This window comes from Pelecanus crispus, chromosome 1, assembly GCF_030463565.1.
Source record: "Pelecanus crispus isolate bPelCri1 chromosome 1, bPelCri1.pri, whole genome shotgun sequence".
Classification (NCBI taxonomy): domain Eukaryota; kingdom Metazoa; phylum Chordata; class Aves; order Pelecaniformes; family Pelecanidae; genus Pelecanus; species Pelecanus crispus.
The window spans coordinates 62,667,109-62,687,588 of record NC_134643.1 but is presented as its reverse complement, the minus strand read 5'-3'; positions in this window follow the sequence as shown (position 1 = coordinate 62,687,588).

The window sequence follows — 20,480 nt, the reverse complement described above, 5'->3', positions numbered from 1 at the left end:
ATAATGTTTCTAAAATAATTAAAATAACCCCATAGTACTACCACCAAACATTTCAACAATTTACTTCTACAACAGTAGTGATATAAAAAAAATTAGGTACCTTTGTGTATAGGCAGACCTTTGGATAGGGTGTGTCTAAGCCTTTGACACGAGAAGACGTCGTCTCTGGGTTTCATGGGTTTCCATGCACGGCACCAGTGCTGCAGTGCTGGGCTGCCAGGCCCAGCCAGCTCAGCTCCTGGTGGCATGTGTGTGGGGCACTCTGCAGTACCTATGCTGCATCTGGTACCCAAGCCAGCTTCTTCAGAGCTTTCTCAGTAGCTTTACATTGCACAGTATTTCATCCCCGTCTGGAAGAGAAGTGGCATGGCATTTATCTTGTCGTGTGGTCCAGGAGCTGCTCGCTGCACTGGGCAGTGCTAGCAGCAGACTAACAACACTTCAGCTCCTGTCTTCTAAATCTTGGTATTGAATGCAATACTCGGTTACTACAAAATCTCTTGCTAGTGAAAAGCACTCTCGTAGCTATTCTTCAAAGCCAAATTTAATGGGAACATTGTACATATGAAAAGAGAGTAGGGAAACAGCAGGCACAGTACCTAGAATCAATCACCTGAATGTTCAAAAAAAATGTCATGGCAGTGTGAACTGAGCTGGAGAACACTTCCAGTAAGCAGTCCAATTAATTTTTATGTGCCTATTCTGTAACTTACAGATGACTTGATTATGTTAAGATAAATGCCTCTTAGAATGTGAAAACTTAAGGTAAAAACCCTGGCATGGCCAAAATGGAATTGATACATACTGCTTATAAAACTCGTAAGAATTAATAGCATCAAATAAAATCAATAACTAATTGAGCATTGAGTATGCAGTAATTCATTACATGAACGAATTGTACTGTTTCTAAGAAAAGATGGTGCTTCCTTCCAGCAAAAGCCTGAATGTAGTCCAAAAATCTCATAGTTGAGAGAATGAACAATTTTAAAGGAAAGAAGAAGAAAGTTTGGATTAATCTTTAAGCTTGAGATTTGTCTGTTATATAAATCTCCTGGCAGAGTGATGTAAAATCTTCCAGCACTGCTGCAGTTTCGCAGAAATTAGCGCATCTTCAAACTTGAATTTGGAGGTTTATGCGTGACAGTCTTGTTCCTGCTTGAGGCTGGCCAAGAATATCCATTGGTAACCAGCCAGTCAAGTATGGTCCTCCCCAGACTGCCTTCGCTCGTGTGACAGAAGGGACCACAGCGTGAGATGGCAGCTGGGGACTGTGCCTTCTGCAGGACTGGTGGGTCTCAGTGCCTTGCTTCCAGGTTTGCCCAAGTGCTTTTCCACTTAACTGCCTAGCGCCAGCGCCAGGCTGGAAGCAGCAGTGCTGAGCCCGGATGGTGCTGCGTGTGAGTTAATAAGCCCTGCCAGCTTTAATTGGCCTGTTTGGAAACAAGGCAGCTGTTCTGCATCCTTAGCATAATTTATTTCCAAATTTGATAATCCACCCAGAATTAATGGAGAGCTGACTGTAATTATTTTTTCTGGTTAGACTAGTTACAGAGTAAGTCATATTGCATTGTGTTTTCTTTCTCATATGTTCCATTGTAATTTTAAAGAACATATTGCGTTATACTTCCTTTTTGGCTTCATACCTTATACTTTACAAGAAATTTCTGAGCAGTAGTGTGCTAGTCACATGTTTGCAAAGTCAGCTGAGTCTATTTATGCATTTAACAGTGTCTAATATTCATCTTCGTGCTCAGTGACAAAGAAATCTTTGAACTACAAATTACTTTTAGAGGTGTAATAATTTACCTTAAGTTGTACAGCTGTCTTGCATAAATATAGAGGGTATATTAAATGACAGTCGCAATAAATTACTTCAAATGAATTTTTTACAAGTGAAAGATTTGAAAAAGAATCTCACCGCTCTCCTTACCAGAAGCATCCCAAAACAATTTTTTAATAGAATCTGAATAAATTTCTGGTTAAATTAATAATAGGGCATCTAAAGTACAGGAGAACTCTTGGACACATAGAGAGGGCGTATCTTGTGATTTTGTGTATGACCCACAAGATAATACCAGGCTGAAATAAAATTCCACTGAAATTATTAATTGCCATGTAACCAAGATCTCATGCTCTTTGTTTTAACGTAAAACACATGGCTTTGTTTATTTCCATTAAACACATTAGTAATATGCCAGAATGGATATGTACAGATGTACTGGCTAGTGGGATGGATTGAATTAAAATCTCTTTGAAGGTGAAGGGTGTAACTGCCATCTTTAATTTAATGTAATTTAAGGACAATTAAGTTCCCTCATGTAACCAAGTACAGCAGCAGCCTCCATCCAGGTCCAGAATAAGAATATGGTTTCAAAAGCCGGAGTCTCTGACGGCAATACCGGCTAGAGGTATTGCCACTGCTTCCCCCATGCCTGCCTCTGCCCTGTGGTGCGTGGCCTCGGGTGGTGTTGGCACGACTCTGTTTGGGAGCCTGCCTGGTGAAGGGCATCTGATTTAAGAGTTTGCATTTGCTTTGCAAGGAACGGGAGCAAGCAGAGAATGGGTGGTTCGTTGGTAGGGAGAAGTATTGAAATATTTTAAGCTAATATTATTACCTTTTGTCCACAGTTTTTGCAGTGCTTGGGCAAATGCTAAGATACAGGCTCCTTTCTCCTAGCTGTGCTTTTTGTAATGTGTGTTGCTCCCTAACCTAGTAGATACTTCCTCTATTTCAGGCGACGGTCCAATGCATTTCAGGGATATCTGAGGTATAGTGAAAAATCTTACTTTGAAATACAAGTGACAGAAAGAATAATACAAGTGCTTCATCAAAGAAATGCAGCATGTGGTATGATTCTGTAGACTAAAATAAGAGACACTGAATGCCTGGCATATAATTGTTTTATGAAATGCTAATAAGTAACCTGTTAGGTATAAAGGTTACCAAAGGTCAGAATACCATGTTGCAAATGCAAGTTGGATCTGCAGGTAGAACTGGCAATTTAGTGTCAGAGGGAACACTGACTCGGAGCCCTTCCTTTAGAGTCTTTAAAATACAACATTAATACAAACATCAGAAGCAAATGCGCTTACTGTTGCCGCTGTGTCTAAAGCCAGCTTTTAGCCTTATTTTTTTTATCATTTTTATTACCTGAACCAACCAGGCCCTGCACTTTTGTGTTCCCTTCTGAACAACAGACTTGAAAAGTTCATGTTGTCTTAACTCTGATCGCTCCGTTTGATTCACCTTCCCTTGGCATCTTTGTGTGGCTGCTTAGGCTAAAAAAGCTGAATGATAAAGTTGTAACACTTATACATGGCAGAACATATCCTAAGGCCTATTAGGCATGCACAAAAGTCTACTAGCATTATTATATCCCTTTTGGCCTTCCTGCTTGCTGTTTGGGCTCTTTTTGTTCTGCATACATAGCGTAGCACAAGGGGGTCCTGGTCCATAACTGAGGCTACGGCAGACTACAGAGGCCGCAAAGGGCTCTCCTGGTTGCTTCTCCCTTAAGCGGAGCCTGCCTGTGCTGCCCATGGCAAAGGCAGAGCAGGATGTGGTGGTGCAACAGGGTGTTATTTTGTGTTTTTAGAGAAAAAGCAGAAAACCCAGAGGATGAAACAGAAAGCAATAAGGAAACTCCAGGCAGCACCCAAGTGGGCACTGAAATCACAGTCTGTTGGTTTACTGAAGGGGAATGACTCCTCCAGGCAGGCTGCCAAGGCAGCTTCAGGAACACGTGGACACAAGCAAGTGCTCGCACACCGGGAAAATAGCTGCTGCATTGCTGCCCAGGCAGAAGGTTTGGACACCCCCAGTCTAGGTCAGCAGGAACCATCTCACCAAGCTCTGTGTTCCTCCACAGTTCAGATGCTTCCAGCTTCACGAGATCAGACGTTTCCAATTTTTCTTCCTGTGACGGCCACTTGGAAGTTCTTCTGCTGTCTGGAGAAAGCCAAATACTGGAAACCCTTTCCTGTCATATGACTGGACCTCCTGTTGCAAATGCAGGGCTTGCCAGAAAGCCCGAACAGCACAGTGTGTGCACTGAGACACTCCATCCAGCGTTGCTGCTGCTGGCAGGATCGTCACCCTGGCATGTTCGTGGTTTGCTTTCATGGGGGCCAGTCAGGAGTACAAGGGCAGCAGAGTTGAATGATTATAGTGGAGGTTGCAAGCCACATATTGTTACTACCTTTCATAGCACTGTAGCTCCTAGACTGTCTTGTCAGAGAGGCGCTGATCTTACAACACGGGTAAGAGCGCAGCCCCTAGGGAGGCTGCGGAGCACAGCCCCTAGGAGGGCTGGCAGCAGGGCCAGACTGCTGTGCTTAGCAAAATAATTCTTCCAGTCGGCAAACCTCTCTCAAGTTTTTTCCCCAGGATAAAGGCCACTGTGAGCATGGTACAAGCAAGATGAATTACCTCACCAGGCCACGGGCAGCTTGCTGGCTACAAACTGCCCACGTTATGTGACTATTTGAGCACCTCACATCAACTTCTCCAGAGTTTGCCTTGCAGCGGAGAAGCTGCCCTGCCCTTTTGCTTTCCACCGTGAGATTTGCAGTGCAGGCAGGTGGTTTCTAACACCTGTAATGTTGCCGTATGTTACCCGTGCACTTGACTACCTGGCTTCAGTTCTGCAAACATAGAAACTTGTGTTTAGCCTGTCAAATTCCTGAAGGTTAATCGGGCATATAAATGTTGGCTGGATCAGTAAATAGTTTTCCAGTTCTTTCAAATTCATTTATGGTAACACATTGCTTATCTTTGTTTTTCTTTCACTTTTTAAGAACAGAACATTTAGTTCAAGGGTCACATAACAGTCATTATCTTTAAATACTCTGTAAACATAAGTGCTGACAAGATCCTAGGTCTGCAAGCATCTGTCTTTCTGAAAACCATGAAGCATGCAGACAACATGTACAGCAGACAGAGTCAGGAGGACCTAGTAATATACATTGGTTTTTCTTAGAAGGGACCAATGGTTCCTAGTTAGTTTTTCACCCTCTCAAATCAAACCTGTATGAAACAGCAAAAAGAAAAAAGCCCCAAGCAGAACAGCAATGCATATCCATGAGAGAACATGAATAACAATGCAGTGGAAAATGTTCTTGTCAGCATTTAAACTAACAATTACTTTTGAAGAAATCTATGAGAAAAGAAAAGTCTGCAGAATTTCTCAGCCCTTGCCTGAACAGAACTGCTTATGCATACAGTACTTCAGAGGTCTTGTTACATTTGATTTACACTGCGTCATAGCATTGCCAAATGGAGCAATGTTCAGTACTTTGAAAACTAAATTGAGAAAGAGCGGCTTGGTTTCAAGTAAGCGCTCAGGTTATTGTTAGGTTTGAGTCCAGATCTCTTCTCATTTACATTGTTGTACATTTGGGTCGGTGCTGCTGGTGCATGTGGTTTCACCGTGTTGCAAACTTCTGGGGCAGGTTTGCTGCGAGGGACTACCAGGGCTGTCATCTCCCCGTCAGTGCTTCCCCGAGCAACATGTGCTTCTTGTTTAGTAGGCGAGAGAGATTTGGGGTTTGCAGCGAAAAGACTAGTCCTTATCATTGTGGGGGAGAGAGTAAATGCAAGTCCTCAAAACCTAAATGCTCACTAAACAGAAATCAAAGTAGTAAATCTCCACAGCAATTATTTTAAGCTACATTCATAATTTTTATACAATCCTATGCATTTTAAGAGCCCCAAGTCGTGATTTTTGGACACATTTACAGATGTACATACTAGTAAACAAAATACTAGTGTTTTGGGAGTAATTCTGGGCTTATATTGAGGAACAGCTGGTCCTGGGTTTTGGTGTGTTGCCTCCATTATGTTGTTAAACCCGGACTGAATGAAACTAGTCTTTAATGCAGAGATTCCCAAACTCCGTCCATTTCTGTGTGTCTCTCTACCCTTTTCCTCTACTTGTGGATCCAGAAGCTGACTCCATGTTAGAACAAGGGTGAATTGCTTCATCTTTATTAATGTGAGAGGAGATTGTCACCTTTATAGAAGTACTAAAAGGAGGTCTCCTATGAGAACATACGTAACCACATCCTGATTGCTTAGTTTGTTTTATTTCATGTGTACAAATACTCTCCTCTCATAAATATTTCAAATTATGTATACAAAAGACTTCTCTAAGCACTTAAAACTTACTAGTATTTTATCTGTCAAAAATCACATTCTGATTAAAATTCAGTGTTAAAAACATACTTTTGCTCTTTGTCAGTCAATGCAAAATAATATAATTGGCATACGTGGGTGTCTTTCAAATAAGCTAACACACACTGCTTCCATGTTGCTAATTATATGAACAACTTCTGTTTACCATATGCGTAATATGGCAGAAGTTTCAATTAATCAAAATTATTAGCATCCTCTTGTATTAAATGCATGTTTAGATAAAGAGTTGCTGTTTTGATGGACAGAGAGTTTTTCTCTTTTTTAACCTGGCTGGTATTTGCTGAAGCAGAATTCAATTTTTTCAATAAAAAGGCACATACAAGTTATGAAAGTCCCACCTGGAGTGAATTATGTATAGCCTACCTAAGTTTTCAAAAGATAAGGTGTTAAATAATCAGAGGTGGATAAATACACAGATTTGATAAACACATTTTTCGTCACGAGGATGTATCTCCTGTTTCTACAATCTGCAGGTACTCTGCATAGAAAAACAAGGCAGTGACTGTGCTGTTTGGCTTCATTACCAATATAAGGCAAAAGCAATTACCATGTGTGGAAAACTAATGAAAACCTGTATCAACAATAGAGGAAGAATTTACATCTGAAAAAGTGCATGAAAATGAAAAGAAAATAAAGCAGGGATAGCATCTTCCCACGATACTGAGCAAATAAGAGCCTTGTGTGCAGAAGGGCCTCTCTTGAAGGTGTAGGACTTCGTAAGGCAGATGAGCATATTGTGCAGAGGACCATCTCCCAAGAGGCGCGCCTTTTCTCGTATGCAGTTTTGAGGCAAGGAGAGTTTTCTCTCAGGGATCTAGATCAGGTTGTCTTACACTACTTGAGTAGTAGTTTAGGCTTATCACATGGTGCAAGCGTGTGTTAAGTACACATCAGTGGGATTAAGCACATGCCTAAGTGAAGCACATACTTTGTTCCGAAGGGATGCACTGCTGCACCAGCATCTCAATGACATCTCAGTATAAAGGTCCTTTCTCTAGCATTTTGCCATTATTTTATCTTTTCATTTTTGTGATCCCTTCTTTGTTTGTAGAAGCTGATTTAGCTGCATCCTACAAATTAATTTATGTAGTGAGAGACAGGGGAAAGAGATTACTCTGTCTGCATAGCATATTAAAAGAAGAGAGTAAGACGCTTTTCTCCTCCAGAATAGAGTTTTGGGAGACTGTTTGTTATCAGCGATAGTAAAATGAAGGCTGAGTGACCTCAGAGGTAGGAAGCACTGTTATGTATCTCCTGTATTTTTATAAGACCTCTAATAGAAGGATCTAATACAGCATATATATCTACCTTTTGGGCACAGAAAGGATTCCAAACTGTTTCTGAATATACTATGTCAGCATTTGTCCTTTTGTTATTTTGAAGGGCACCTACCTTGGATTGTAGCAGCAAATGCACCAACGCTAAGCCAAGCATCTTTTTCAAATGGAAGGGAGGGGAATTAAGGAAAATGTGCCCACAAATTTAAAATTTTATTAATTAAAAGTCACTGGGATCCTCCATTTGTATCTGGAAAGGGAAAAAGTGAGGTAGTTACAACTGATTCTGAAGAAATAAGACATGGAAGGTCAGAATTTGCATTCAGGTAAAGATCTCCAGGGAGGTTTTTGTGTCCTCCTCTGCCTTTCCCAGGGAGGACTCACTGATGTCTCAAACATGATCATTTCTTGAAAGCTGGTAATTCACTCTCCTAGGCCTGAACGTGCTGCAGATGTTGGAACTGTATTTCACTGCCACCGATATGAATGCAGCTGTTTAAGGAGACTGATAAAATATACCTTCTAAATCAGCTTTGAGGTTGATATAGTGATCCTCACTCAGACAGAGATCCTATGAGCTCGGAGAATGCTTGGTTACATGGCCCCAAACTGAATCATCCTTACAACTCTGAAGGAGAAATCTTGCAGGGAGTGGGTAATAGCTGAGCTCAGGGGCAAATTCTTCAAAAGCTCTGTGCAGGTCTGTGTGCTAAAATCTAGACCTTTTTAGGAACAGACATGACACCGATGTGAACATACTAGTGTTGAATTATGACTTATTTCTTCCCCATGAACTTACCTTTGAAAGTTTTAATCCTGAACTCTGTTTCTACCTTGTGAAACAGCTAAGAATCATATGCCCTGGACTGTTAGCTTTTAAAAACAAAAGGGATTTTCATGACTATGCACAATAATCACATTCAGAAAGAATTATTGCAAAATTAATTACTGTTCATTCTGTCAGAGATTTGGGGGAGATTTTTTGTAAAGCTGGTCTATTTGCTAACCGAATATTCACATTTGTCCGACATGTATTGGCCTTCCACTTAGTGATATGCTTGCCCTTCTCCATGGCTGACCGGTGGGTTCCTTGTTCATTTCTTGCCAGGTGTTTTAGCAGATGCTGCAGTTTCATGGATGTCATTGATTTTGTCCCAATCCATGTCTGATTTAGCCTAATAATGAAAATTTTATTTGTGAGTTCCATGAGAGCAGGAACAGATAGATGAATGAAAATCTTCTTGCCTTAGGAACATCCCCAGCCTTGTTCTTGACAAATACTCTTTTTTCTTTAAAGTGAAGAGTTTAAATGTTTTTTTTTGTTTGGTTGGTTTTTTTTAAATCAGCTTCCACAGACCATTATAAAACAATCCATTCTGCTTGATTTTGTGTTTCAAATAGAAGGAGTGGTCATTTTGATTTAAAAGAAATACTTATGTCAAGTTTTCTGCTATCACTGCAAGGAGAAAGGCAAGAAGGCTTTTCCTCTTCTTTTAAGTTCTTGTAGTTGGATTCTGTTCTCCGCTGTGTTGTCATGAGAAATAATGTCACATGGATGATTTAAGGCTAGCTAGTAGCTGGCCTGTCTGTGGGCTGCTCACTCCAGTGGTGGGCTCAAGGTGAGGCAAGAACAGCTCAGGGGTCAGAGGAGTGTGGGGTTGGTGCTGAAAAGCTCCCACAGCCAGCGTGGGGCTCCCAGGCAGCCAGAAAAAGGAAGAGGGGGAGATGGTATAGAAAGCTCTTTATCCACATTTTCTCATTGCTAACAAGGAGCACAAGCCAGGGGGGACACTGCATGGATTGCAGTAAGTCTGATGGGCAAAGGAGTTTGGCTGCTCCCTCCATGCAGGGTCTTCTGTTGCACTGCTTCTTGTAAAAGCTTGCTATAAGTAGCAGAATTTAGCCTCTAGAATGACTTTTTTTCAAAATCCTTTCACAGAAAATCTCTTTCAAAGTATTTTAACTACCTATTGTTACAGCTGCCAGGAAACGACAGCTTACCATCACTGCTGCTAACTAAAGATTAGGATAGGGGATATGGCATATTGATTCTTTGCTGTTTATTTTACTATGAAGAACAAAAATCATGAATGGCATGAAGTGGGGGATTGATTCTTCAGTGTTTATCCTGATACAGGGAACAAAGCATCAACAGCTGAAGCAGGCAGGAGCCAGGTTCAAAGGAAGCAAAAGGAGGTTCTTCAAATTACACGTGGCTGAGAAGGGGATCACAGGATGCTTTGGGTGCCAAGGGCTTACATGGGTTCAAGGGTGGGCAGAACAGGTTCATAGAAGAGAAATGTGTTAAGGATTGCTAAATACATAGCAACCATGTCTGTCTCAGGAAGACTGTGATCTGCAAATGCTGGAAGATGGGAGAGTTTTGGGGGTTTCCTCTGTTCTTTCAGCTGCTATCAGAGACAGGATCCTGAGCAAGGTGGATCTTTGCTTTGACCCGATACAGCTTTTTTATGTTCTTGTTAGGCACATCCTTTTTTTAAAATAGTAATCCTATCCCACTGCTTCCTGCTTTGGCTTCTCTGTTATCTCACCCATCAGCTATTTCTTGTCTTTCTGATTGCCATTGAAGATGGAAATTCATTGTATGTCCAGGTGGTACCTTGCACAGTTGGGGTCAGACTGGTGTGATCATCAAGTGCTATCACAATATAAGCATTACTAAGAAACACTATAGAAACATGGGGGATTGTAGTTTTTTTTTCTTTTTGGTGGCCTATGGGTTTTGTTATAATTGTCATTTGGCTTCTGTTCCCCAAATCAAATTTGTTAACACTTTTTGTTAAGAATGCAGTGGGTTTTCTGAAAATGCTCACAGCAATGCAGAGATCTTTTCTGTATATAAAATTCTGAAGCAATTCCCACTGCCATGTAGTGGGCACCTTGGACAGTTGTGGAATCATGATAGCTTTTACTAATAAGTTCTTGATCTGTTTCTTCCCCCCCTCTTTATATAAATGAAAATAATTTAATATCTTGATACATTAGGCTTTGTTTACTGACATGTAAAAGCAAACAACCCCCAGTTGACGCAAGAGTGCTTTTGTCCATGGTAGACTGGGGCTTGGACTAATGACTTTTTCAAGCAGAGTCGTCCTTGCAGGTTTACTGGGAAATTGGGGTGTAACTGGCTGACCTTTGCTGGCTAAATGATCACAACCACCATCTGTGCAGCAGCATGATATTTGAACAAGTCAGTGAAAACTACTAGCCCAGGTTGCTAGCTATAAAACAACAGTGCTGTAGCAAGACTGTAAAACTGTCCAGGGAGAAACATAGTACACACACAGCAGTCTGGAAACACTGGAATTTGAGGTTGAAAACACTGGAATTGAGAATCCACCAGAGCAAGGTGGTGTGTTGTTTAACTCTGACAATGGATCTGTAGTGCAATTCCTCAAGTGGGAAAGTTTTGTCTAAACTGAATTCCTGTTGTAAATTTGATTAAGAAAAAATTAATCTCAGGATGCCAACTACTGATGAAGAATGGACATTTTTTTTTCAGGACACTTGTGGTTTTGAGAACATCCATATCTAAAAGACCTTCTTCAAAAGAAAATACCCAGAAGATGGTAATTAGCACTGTATTTTTTTCTGTACTTGCATGAGCTGAGATGCAAGCCTTTGGAAGCAAGTGTTTTGTTAGAAAAAATCATGGGTGAATAACGTTTCTGTATGGATGCCTAGATAAAAAAGAATTCCGGAAAGTATACATTCTTGTAGAAATAAGGGCTGTTTCCTGATACCCAGGAGTAACTATGGGATTTAAAAATCCTTCTCCATAGCCCCATATACCAGCTTGACAGACAGATTGTTTGGATTTCAAACAGACTAACAAAAATGTCCAAAAAGAGAAAATCACTGGAATTTCAGATTTGGATAATCCCATTAACTAACCTGTTTTCCCAGCTGGATAAATTTTAGGTTGTTTTAGGGAAAGAATAACAAAGTCCTTTCTCACTACACCTTCTGAAATACTTACAGAAGCTCACATCCATACATCTACCAGTCTTCCTCAGAGGTGATGAAGTATGCAGGGTGCATGATGGTAGACACCAAAAGTTCTTCGATGCAGGGAACATACTGTTCTGAGGACTCAATTCTTTTAATGTAAAGTATTCATTTAATTAACTTGCTTATGCGACTGTATTTTGCTACCAGTTATTTTCAGTAATAAAGTGAAATGCTCGGTTTGTGTAGAACACAGGTAAAGTTGAAACTAAAGCGTGTCCTCTCATTTGAAATAGGAGGCACCTACAATACAGCTGCCAAGAAAGTTTGCCTCAGGGCCCTTCTTTTAAAAGGTTCAGGAGGGGCTGACTCATTACGATCCCAGACAGTATACAGAGGAATATATCACATTCCCTTTGCCCTAAGTCTTCCGAAACGGCTACTAGCTCCACATTTGGATGGGTGTGCTGGAAGTTTCTTGCCTTATTGAACTCAATACAGCCCTTAGTTTGTGCACACAGGGTGCTCAGCTTGTATGCGATACACTGAACTTGTAAGATGAGTGAGAGCGCTTAGAAGGAAGTGACAGCATCCTTCTGTTAGTACTGCTGCAGGTTTCTGAACCAGTCTCGTATTTTCTGCTTGTGGCCAGGTTGGTGGCTTGGTGTAAAGGCATCTCCAGGGGATTTTTGCCTCCCAGCTGCCTCTTCTAATATGTGAGGAGATGGCTGCGTTTCTGTGCTCACCACAACTGCTTCCTCCCAGGTAAGTTATATATGAAAAACTTGTTCATAGATTATTCCACAGTGTGGCAAGTCTATGGTCAGTGTGGGTTGCTGGGATTTTTTGTTTGGTTTTGTATTAGAAAACCATATGGGATGTTAAGCAGCATGTCTTTCAGTCTTGCTTTCAGAGCACCCTTTCTTCCTTCTTAACTCCGCCATTAAAAATTCACTTTGGGCTGATGCTTGGCACTTGAAAGCTCAGCCTGAGGATTTATTTTTCTATACGAGATGTTCAGAAAATTGGCCGTCAAAAAGAGGTGGCTGTGAACCTTTGTGAGATCTTTTTCTGAAGCAAAACGCACACAGTCGCACTGCCTGTGTGGTTGGGGGCTGGTGGTGGTGAAGGAGGTGTGTAGCCATGCATATGTGCCCGTTAGCCCTGCCTTACTGCATTTTGAACTGATTGTTCAGGTTCAGGCAATTTGTCAGGAAGGTATAAGCAAAGACCCTGAAAATACTGACTTTCTACAAATGTCATGAAACTACATTTCTCCAGCCAGAGGAGGCAGATCCTACAAATGCCGCCCCTACTCCGAGGTGTGCTCACTGCTGGTTAGACATCAGTGAGCCAAAGCAGGTGTGCTTCCCCAGGGCATAAATTGGTAGGAGACCAGACACTGTTGACTCTGCTGTTTATGGAGCTGCTTGTTTTTAATATGTGCTTTTTGGGAAGTCTGTAAGAGAGCTTTGGTGCCTTTCTTTCCCTTCTCTGAATAGACTGAAAGATCAGGCAGCAGCATTTTGTATCTGGTCCTTTTGTAGTAAAGAACAGTCATATGCAACCATGATGCTTGTACTGGTGTTTACATGACACCCCTAAAACGTCTTTCTGAGTCCTTAAACAGATTTGTTGTAGCAGTAGTATCTATCTATCTAGAGTATTTGTGGTTCTATCCACTGGATTTTGGCTCCCTGGTCATTTGAGAGGACTGAGCGAGAGTAAGCCATCAAGGTTTGGAAGTATTTTACTTCTTCGTGTGGAAGAAAGGTTCAGGTTAGCAGAAAATAAGTCAAATTCTTTTTGGGGAATGATCCAAATAAATAAAAAAAAGGGTTGCTTGCAGACTTTGTAAACTCATCTTGCACATTTCTCAGTGCCATTGACATTAATTGGGAAAAGCGAATCTGTAGCTCTTATCAACCCCATGGGTCTTCAGTTTCACCATCATGTTTCTGTAAAGAAGAGAAATACTGAAAGCAACCAGTATTTGCTTAAAATAGCGACCTGGATGTTACTGATAGCAGATGTAGGGGTGGCAGCCTGGACCAGTGGATACAAAGGTTTCCCCCGCGGTGAACGAGGGGTGTCCCAAAGCTGCCCCGAAAGGCGTGAGGCAAGGGGCCTCTTCAGCGCCCGGGGAAGCTCCGAGCTTGCCGCCTGCGTGCGGGGCTCGCAGGGCTCCTGCGGGCTTGTGCCTGTGCCCAGCCGAGCCGCACGGTCCAGCCCGGGGGGGGCTGGTGGGGCGGGGAGGGGGGCTTTCCTCGGGGAGGGACGGGGGGGTGCAGTGAGGGGCCGGGCGGCGGCGCTCGGGGCCGGCTGTTTCCCGGGCGATGGGTGGGGAGAGGAGGAGGAGGAGGAGGAAAAAGAGGAGGAGGAGGGGTCCCCGCGGCTTTATCTCCCACCCAGCTCCGCCCGCCGCCGGCTGCCTCCCGTCGCCGCTCCGCACCGCTCCGCTCCGCTCCGCAGCGCCGGGCAGGGCAGCGCCCATGGGCTGCGGCAACTCCAAGGCCAGCGGCGCGGGCGGGCGAGGTAGGGCGGCGGCGGCGGCGGCGGGGCCGGGCCGGGCCGTGCCGTGCCGGGCGAGCGGCGGTGCGAGCATCCCCGCGGGCAGCCCTGCCGGGGGGCGGCGGCTGGGGGGCGGCGGCGGCGGCGGCGGCGGGCACACACTCGCTCCCCGGTGCGGCTGCATCCCCCCCGGTTTGGCGGGGAGGGGGGCTGCCCGTCCGAGGCGCGGGAATCGCTGCCCGCGCTCCCGCAGGAGCATCTTACTTTCCCGAGGCTGATCCCCTTGCCCAAGGGAGGGAGGGTGATGTGGCCCGCCGGGGGCACCGGAGGCTTTCTGGTGCCCGGGGTGCGGTGCGGGTCACCGCCTCCAGCAGCAGCACCCCCGGGGCACGGTGAGCCCAGGCCAGGAGCTGGCCGTGAGGATCCCGCCGGCGGTGTCAGCTCCGTCCTCTTTGCTTCCCTACAAGGCCACGAATACCGCTTCTGAAATGAATTTCTGCCACTTCTTCGCTTGCCAGAGAAGTTGGAGGTCATTCCGAGATTGAGGTTAATTGCATTTTAATGAATGCATGGCTGGTGCATCCAGCTGGCTCCCTTACTTGTTCGTTGTTATTTTCAAAAGCGGTAAAATCTGGGAAGGTGGTGCTGTTTTGCTTTTCCTCCCTCCAGCCCCCGCAAAAAAGGAAAGTATGTGGAAATTGATAAGTGGACCGTCACCATATAATTATAAATGCGAGTATTTCTCAATCGTTTTTCATCCTAACTGCACTTGGCAAACATTGCCACCTGTTTCACTACCTGTATTAAGTCTTTCAGATTCATTTGTCAGCTTCATAACCTCTTGAAAATGCACAGCAAAATAGCAGTTAGACCAGTTGGGATCACTGGGTCTCCATTTCTCACCACTTTGACGTACTTTACCCAGAGTTTCAGTTGTGCCTTTGGTGGTGCTGGTCCTCATTTGCGGAACTGGGCGTATCTTTGAGCATGAATGACGATGACTTCCCCAAGTTGTATGTATGTGCGTGTGTGTTTGTGTGGTGTGTTGCTGGTTTTGCCACTAAACCCTGCACTTCACACTCATACGGGAAGGGGAGGCTTTTCTGCCATCATTGCTTACTTGATTAATGTTAAAGGATTATAAATTAGGTTTTAGGTATTGTGTATATCTATCAGAGGCCTCTCTCATCCATAAAGAATGCAGCACTGTATGAATTTGCTTGAACTTCCAGCACTCTTATTAGAGCTGTCCTGTTTGCACACATTAATTCTCTCCCATTACTTGATTCCTGCATTGCTGCGACTGGAAGCTGTTTCAGTATATGACCACCGTAGCTTCATACTGCTAGGGTGGTGCTTGTTCACATCCCGTTTCTGTTTGCTGGGTAAAAACACCAGAGCAAGTATCAGAGACGTTCAGAGGAAAATTTTGAGTTGATTATTAGTCCCTTTGTGGTAGCTTCTTGATTAACGTTGATCTGGCCACCCTGTGGAGCTTGAACCAGGACACAAATGGGTAAATGTCAGATAGACTAACTCTGACAGTGGTAGCAGTTAGTGAATTAGATTGAACTAAAAGTTTGTTTGTTTAGATAAATGTGTCCACTGTTGCATTAAAGGCAGCTGTTTTCAACAGGTTTTGGCTTGTAGATTCATAAATTATTTTTACTGAAGGTACGGCCCCTTTGGTAGTTTAACTTACCTGGACTGTTATTCATAACACATTAGAACTTGCATTTTGTGGCAGCCTTTTGCATACTCTTTAGAAATAGTCCACAGATCTCCAATGGCTTAGTGCAGGTAAAAAACCGCAATGCCGTGTAAAACACATAATTAGGGTAGTGGAATTATTACTGTTGCCCTGATAGACCTTTCCAAAGCAAGTACAGCTCTGAAAGGTCCAGTCTCTTCTCACTTTCACCACTGTCAGTCAGGAATAACTATGCAGTCTATGGTGTTATAATAACCAACAACTGGTAACAAAAGTAGGAAGTCACATGTCTACTATTTTTTTTTCTATTTAGCATTCCTTACAAAGTATGTCTAATAAAAATAAAATAATTTTATGTAGGGGAGGGAGAAGACGTACCATTTTTAATCGGAATTCTAGAGCTCTTAAGGAAAGTGTAACTCTCAGTATTTTCCCGAAAGACATGAATACTGTGTAAATACAAATTAATTTTGTGGCTTGCACAGCATGACTACATCTTTAATGCTAAAGTTATGACTATTCTACAGTAAGTGATGTCAAAGCTAGAGGTGCATAACATATAATTAACCTGTAACACACTCTGTCATATTATATGACTAAGGATAATATTGTAGCATACTTCACAGAATACATTAGACGTGTTATGCTAGTCCCCATTTTCTTACTTTGGTAAAATTTCTATTGTTGCCTAACTTGATTTTTCCTAAGCAGACATATATGTAATGATAGTTCAGCTAATGATATTATCTTCTGTTGCACGGCTGGAATGACATCAGAGGAGCTATCAGCCCTATGGTCTGTGAGATCTAAACTAATAGACATGATCTAGAATAACATTTCTGTCTGTGGTGCAGTACTCCGGAACACCAGTAGAACTCACAGAGTTTAATTTTTCCTGCCAGGGCATCAGACACTGGCAAAAGGCTTCTCATTGAGAAATGACAACTTCTGTTATCCGAGTAAACTGATGGATACACATCCTTCTTAAATCACCCGGCTATTTTATGCGTTAACTATGGATTATATTTATTTTTTAAATTTCCCATTACCCATAGGACGTTTTATTATTAATTGCTATTTTCCTAATGTTTTGTTAGCTCGCTTACATATCCTTCTTTCATGTTATTTCCTGGTGTTTTAGAAGCTCCAAAATAGTTTTTCTTTTTTGGTCTTTTTAAAAGATGCCCTTAAACATTAAATTACTTTTTCTTCTGATTCAAGGTATTTCCCTTCATTCTAGTGTTGCTTCACTAACAATTTTTAAGTGCCTCCCCTTTCTGTATCAATTGTAGCAGCAATGTCAGCACCTTAAATTATGGTACTCAGTGGAGGCTGACAGTCTAGCCTTCATTTAAATATACAGAGAAACTGTTAGTCTGTGGAAAGCTTCAAATACAGCCAAATTATGATGGACAACTTTCACACCAAGTTTAAACAGATTTATTAACTTCAAGTTTGGTGGAATGCCCACGAAACCATGCTGCTGTTCTATTTAAAATCCAACTAATTTTTAAAATTAATGTTTGGTCAGGTCAAGTCTATGTACCAAGCTGCCACCTGATGAGTTGAAGAAGTAATCAGTTTGAAGTAAATTGATATAATTCTATCCTTGGTTACACTGAGGTATAAATAGAATAAATTCATTGATGTTAGGATTTGGTTCCATAGTGCTGTCTTTTGGAGCAAATCAGAAGGGAGCCTACAATTGAAAACTCATTTGTAATCTTAACTGTTGCTTGCATGCACATGTAATTTTGAGGTTTTTATTTGCTTTTTGTAACAATTTGAAGTATTTGCAATAAAATGTTGGAGAAAAATTTTCATTAACAATTAATGGAAAAACGTTTCATAATCTGTTCTAAATTCAGATACTGGCTTTTTTTGTATCCATGTTTTTATTCATGTAAGTGGTTGCCTCTCATCCTTTTTATGTTCTTCTGAAGTTTTTGTCTTCTGTGTTCATTTATGATGCATTTCTCAGCACAGAGGAACATCATCTGTGGCTATCAATTTCTTTCAACCACCTTTTGCATTTGTCCTGCAGTTACTTAAATTCTGCAGGGTTGCCAGTAACAAGCTACTGTTGCTTTGAAAGTGCAAAAACCCCTCTCACTGAATGGAATATGCTTTGGGACACGTTTTTGTCCTTCTTCATTTGTGACTGTTTAAATGCTATGGGGTTTTTTGAGGGATCACAGCTCCACTACTCTAGACAGAATGTTTTTCTTCTGTAATTACTTGGGCTCACAGTGATGTGTGTCTGAATGTGCCCCGTTTATTCTGCAAGCGATATTCCTCTTCCTCCTGCAGCTCTAAAATGCCAAGATGCACCCATGGTCCTGCTATGTAGATGGTGTAAGCAGAGAGGTCATTCAGGTCAACTCAGTACTGCCTACTTTTTGTGGATGTAGTTTCCTGGCTACCCCTCAGTCTGTTGCTGAGGTTAGACAGGTTTTGGAAAACCAAATCAACATGAGCTTATTGAGACTAGGTTTGTAGGGTCAAGTGCTGCCTTTTTTTAGGCCAAGCTGATATAGTGGGAAAAAATGGACAAGCTTTCAAATATGTGAGCCTTTTCTCAAGTCATATTTCTAAAACATTGTGGCTACAAGAACACTACGCCTTGCTGCTGTGGCACAGCTATGCACTGTTTGTGAATCGGTAGTAAACAAGTTCCTTTGGCTGAACTTCTGGCAGGAGGAACTTGAGTAGCTATAAAATAATGTGCCACTCACTAAACATGGAAGAGTTGGAGAAATATGTCAGTGAAGTAACAGGGGTGAGGGTGAATGGATTGGACTTTAAAAACAAACATATGTGTTATTGGGTTCCTTGTGAAATAAAATCTACGTACAAGGAGTGTTCAGGCTTCCTAATGACGAAAACCTTATGAGTTTTTACATAGTTGTGGGCCACCTAACTGAAGTGATGTTCATTCGCAAGCTCAGAACTCTTCCAGGAAGAAAACAGCTTTGTGAACTGGAAATACTTGCAGATCTATATTCAGGTACTTTAGTGGTACTCAAGTGAATTTGGACCAAACTCTTGTTTCACTTTTGCTAGTGAAAATGTGAAATAACACCACTGAAATCAATGGAATCCCATCAGTGGAAGTGAGGATAACCTGGTTCTTTATGCTTACAAAACCAACAGAAAACAAACTGTTTGTTTGTTTATTTATTACATGTGTTTATTTATTATAAATAGTAAAAGTAATATCTTAAAAAGTGAATTTGTTTTTATCATACTTAGTTCTCAATGTTTTTGTGTGAGGTGCATTTCAAAATGCTGCAGTGATTTTTCAGCAGTGGTGCCCTCTCTGATATTCAAAGGAAACAAGTGCTGCCAGGTGTGAATGCTAGGAGCACATCTCCATGCTCAAACACAGGTTCATAGCTGTATACCTCTACATGAAGCCCGAGTTGATGGGTCTGACAGACAGCTCCCATCCCCAGAGTGCAAAAGTATGTGTACCGTAATGCACTGAAGACAGGTATGGCATTGAACAGGGGCACGGCACTGAAGTGTGCCTGGTGATTGACTGGAACTTGAGTATGTCCACTGGGAAATGTAGCGGTACTGTAGGCCCACAGTTCTCACTCAGCTAAGGCTTCAGTTTATATATTAAACACTTTTTACTTTTGGCATACTTCCTGCAAGGAAGGCATTAGTTTTTCAGATGAGGATTCAAAGTGCTGAGACCTCAGCTCAGACTCAGAAAAGGCTTGGCAAAGGCCTCACAAAGGACCGTGAACCTTTTTGGAGAAAATGAGTTTGCCTGCAGCGAGCTTAGGTTGAGAAAATTAGAAAGTTGTGGTTCTGGTGCAGAACAGGCAAAGCACAGGAATAGTTTCTTCTGGAAAAAAAAAATCCTGCTAGCTACAGCAATAGAGCTAGGCTTTTCAAAACATATGTTGTCTGAGGTGTTGCTGATGCTTAGGCTCTGTCTGGATGTGCAAGGTGGTACCCTGAAGGTACACAGCTGAGCTGACTCTGGATGAACTGGCCTTGGTAGCAGAAAACATCTCCCTACATCAGCTGAGATCAAGCTTGCATGCAGTGCTGCAGTGCCAACCATCCACCTGGACACAATTAATTTGGAGGGTTTATATGTAGTACTATGTAGACGTGCCTATAGAGCCAAAAAGTCTCAGAAAGCTGCTTGGTAGAATCAAGTTTTAAAGCAAAGACCTGAGCTTATTGTGCATAGAGGTACCCCCTCCAGCTTAATTAAGATTTTCTGCTGATACCTATAGCTGTACTGAGATTTTGCTGACTCTGGAAACAATACTAACAAAAGAAACATGTACAGTCTTATACAAGTCTAGTCTACATTATTGCTGGGGAAAGGAGGCATAGTCAAGTTGCAGGAATTGGGAGTGACACTATGTTCAAGAGTTAGCTGTAAAGGGAGATGTTTCCTGCCATCCAAGCCATCCATTCAGGCAGACAGTGCTGGAAGGACTCGTGGGACTGTTTCTTCCTCTCTGCATTTAAAATAAGGATGTGGAAGGCATATTCTTATACATCAGAGTGAGACGAAAGATATTTGTTATTTACGGATATTTTTCAGCAGCAAAAATAAAGATTTTCAAGAAATGAAGTGCCATTGCTGAAAAAAACCCAGCATACCTCCAAACCTATAAAATCTTCTGGATTGACAACTGCTGTTTCTTCAGAGTGAGCTCAGATAACCTCTTCCAGCTAAGTACTACGAGGAAAAGGAGAAGTGAAAGGTTTTCTAATGTCTACCCATGCTCACGTGATTAATGGAAGGGATAATTTGCTGGTTACTCAGCTGAATGATACACCAGCGATA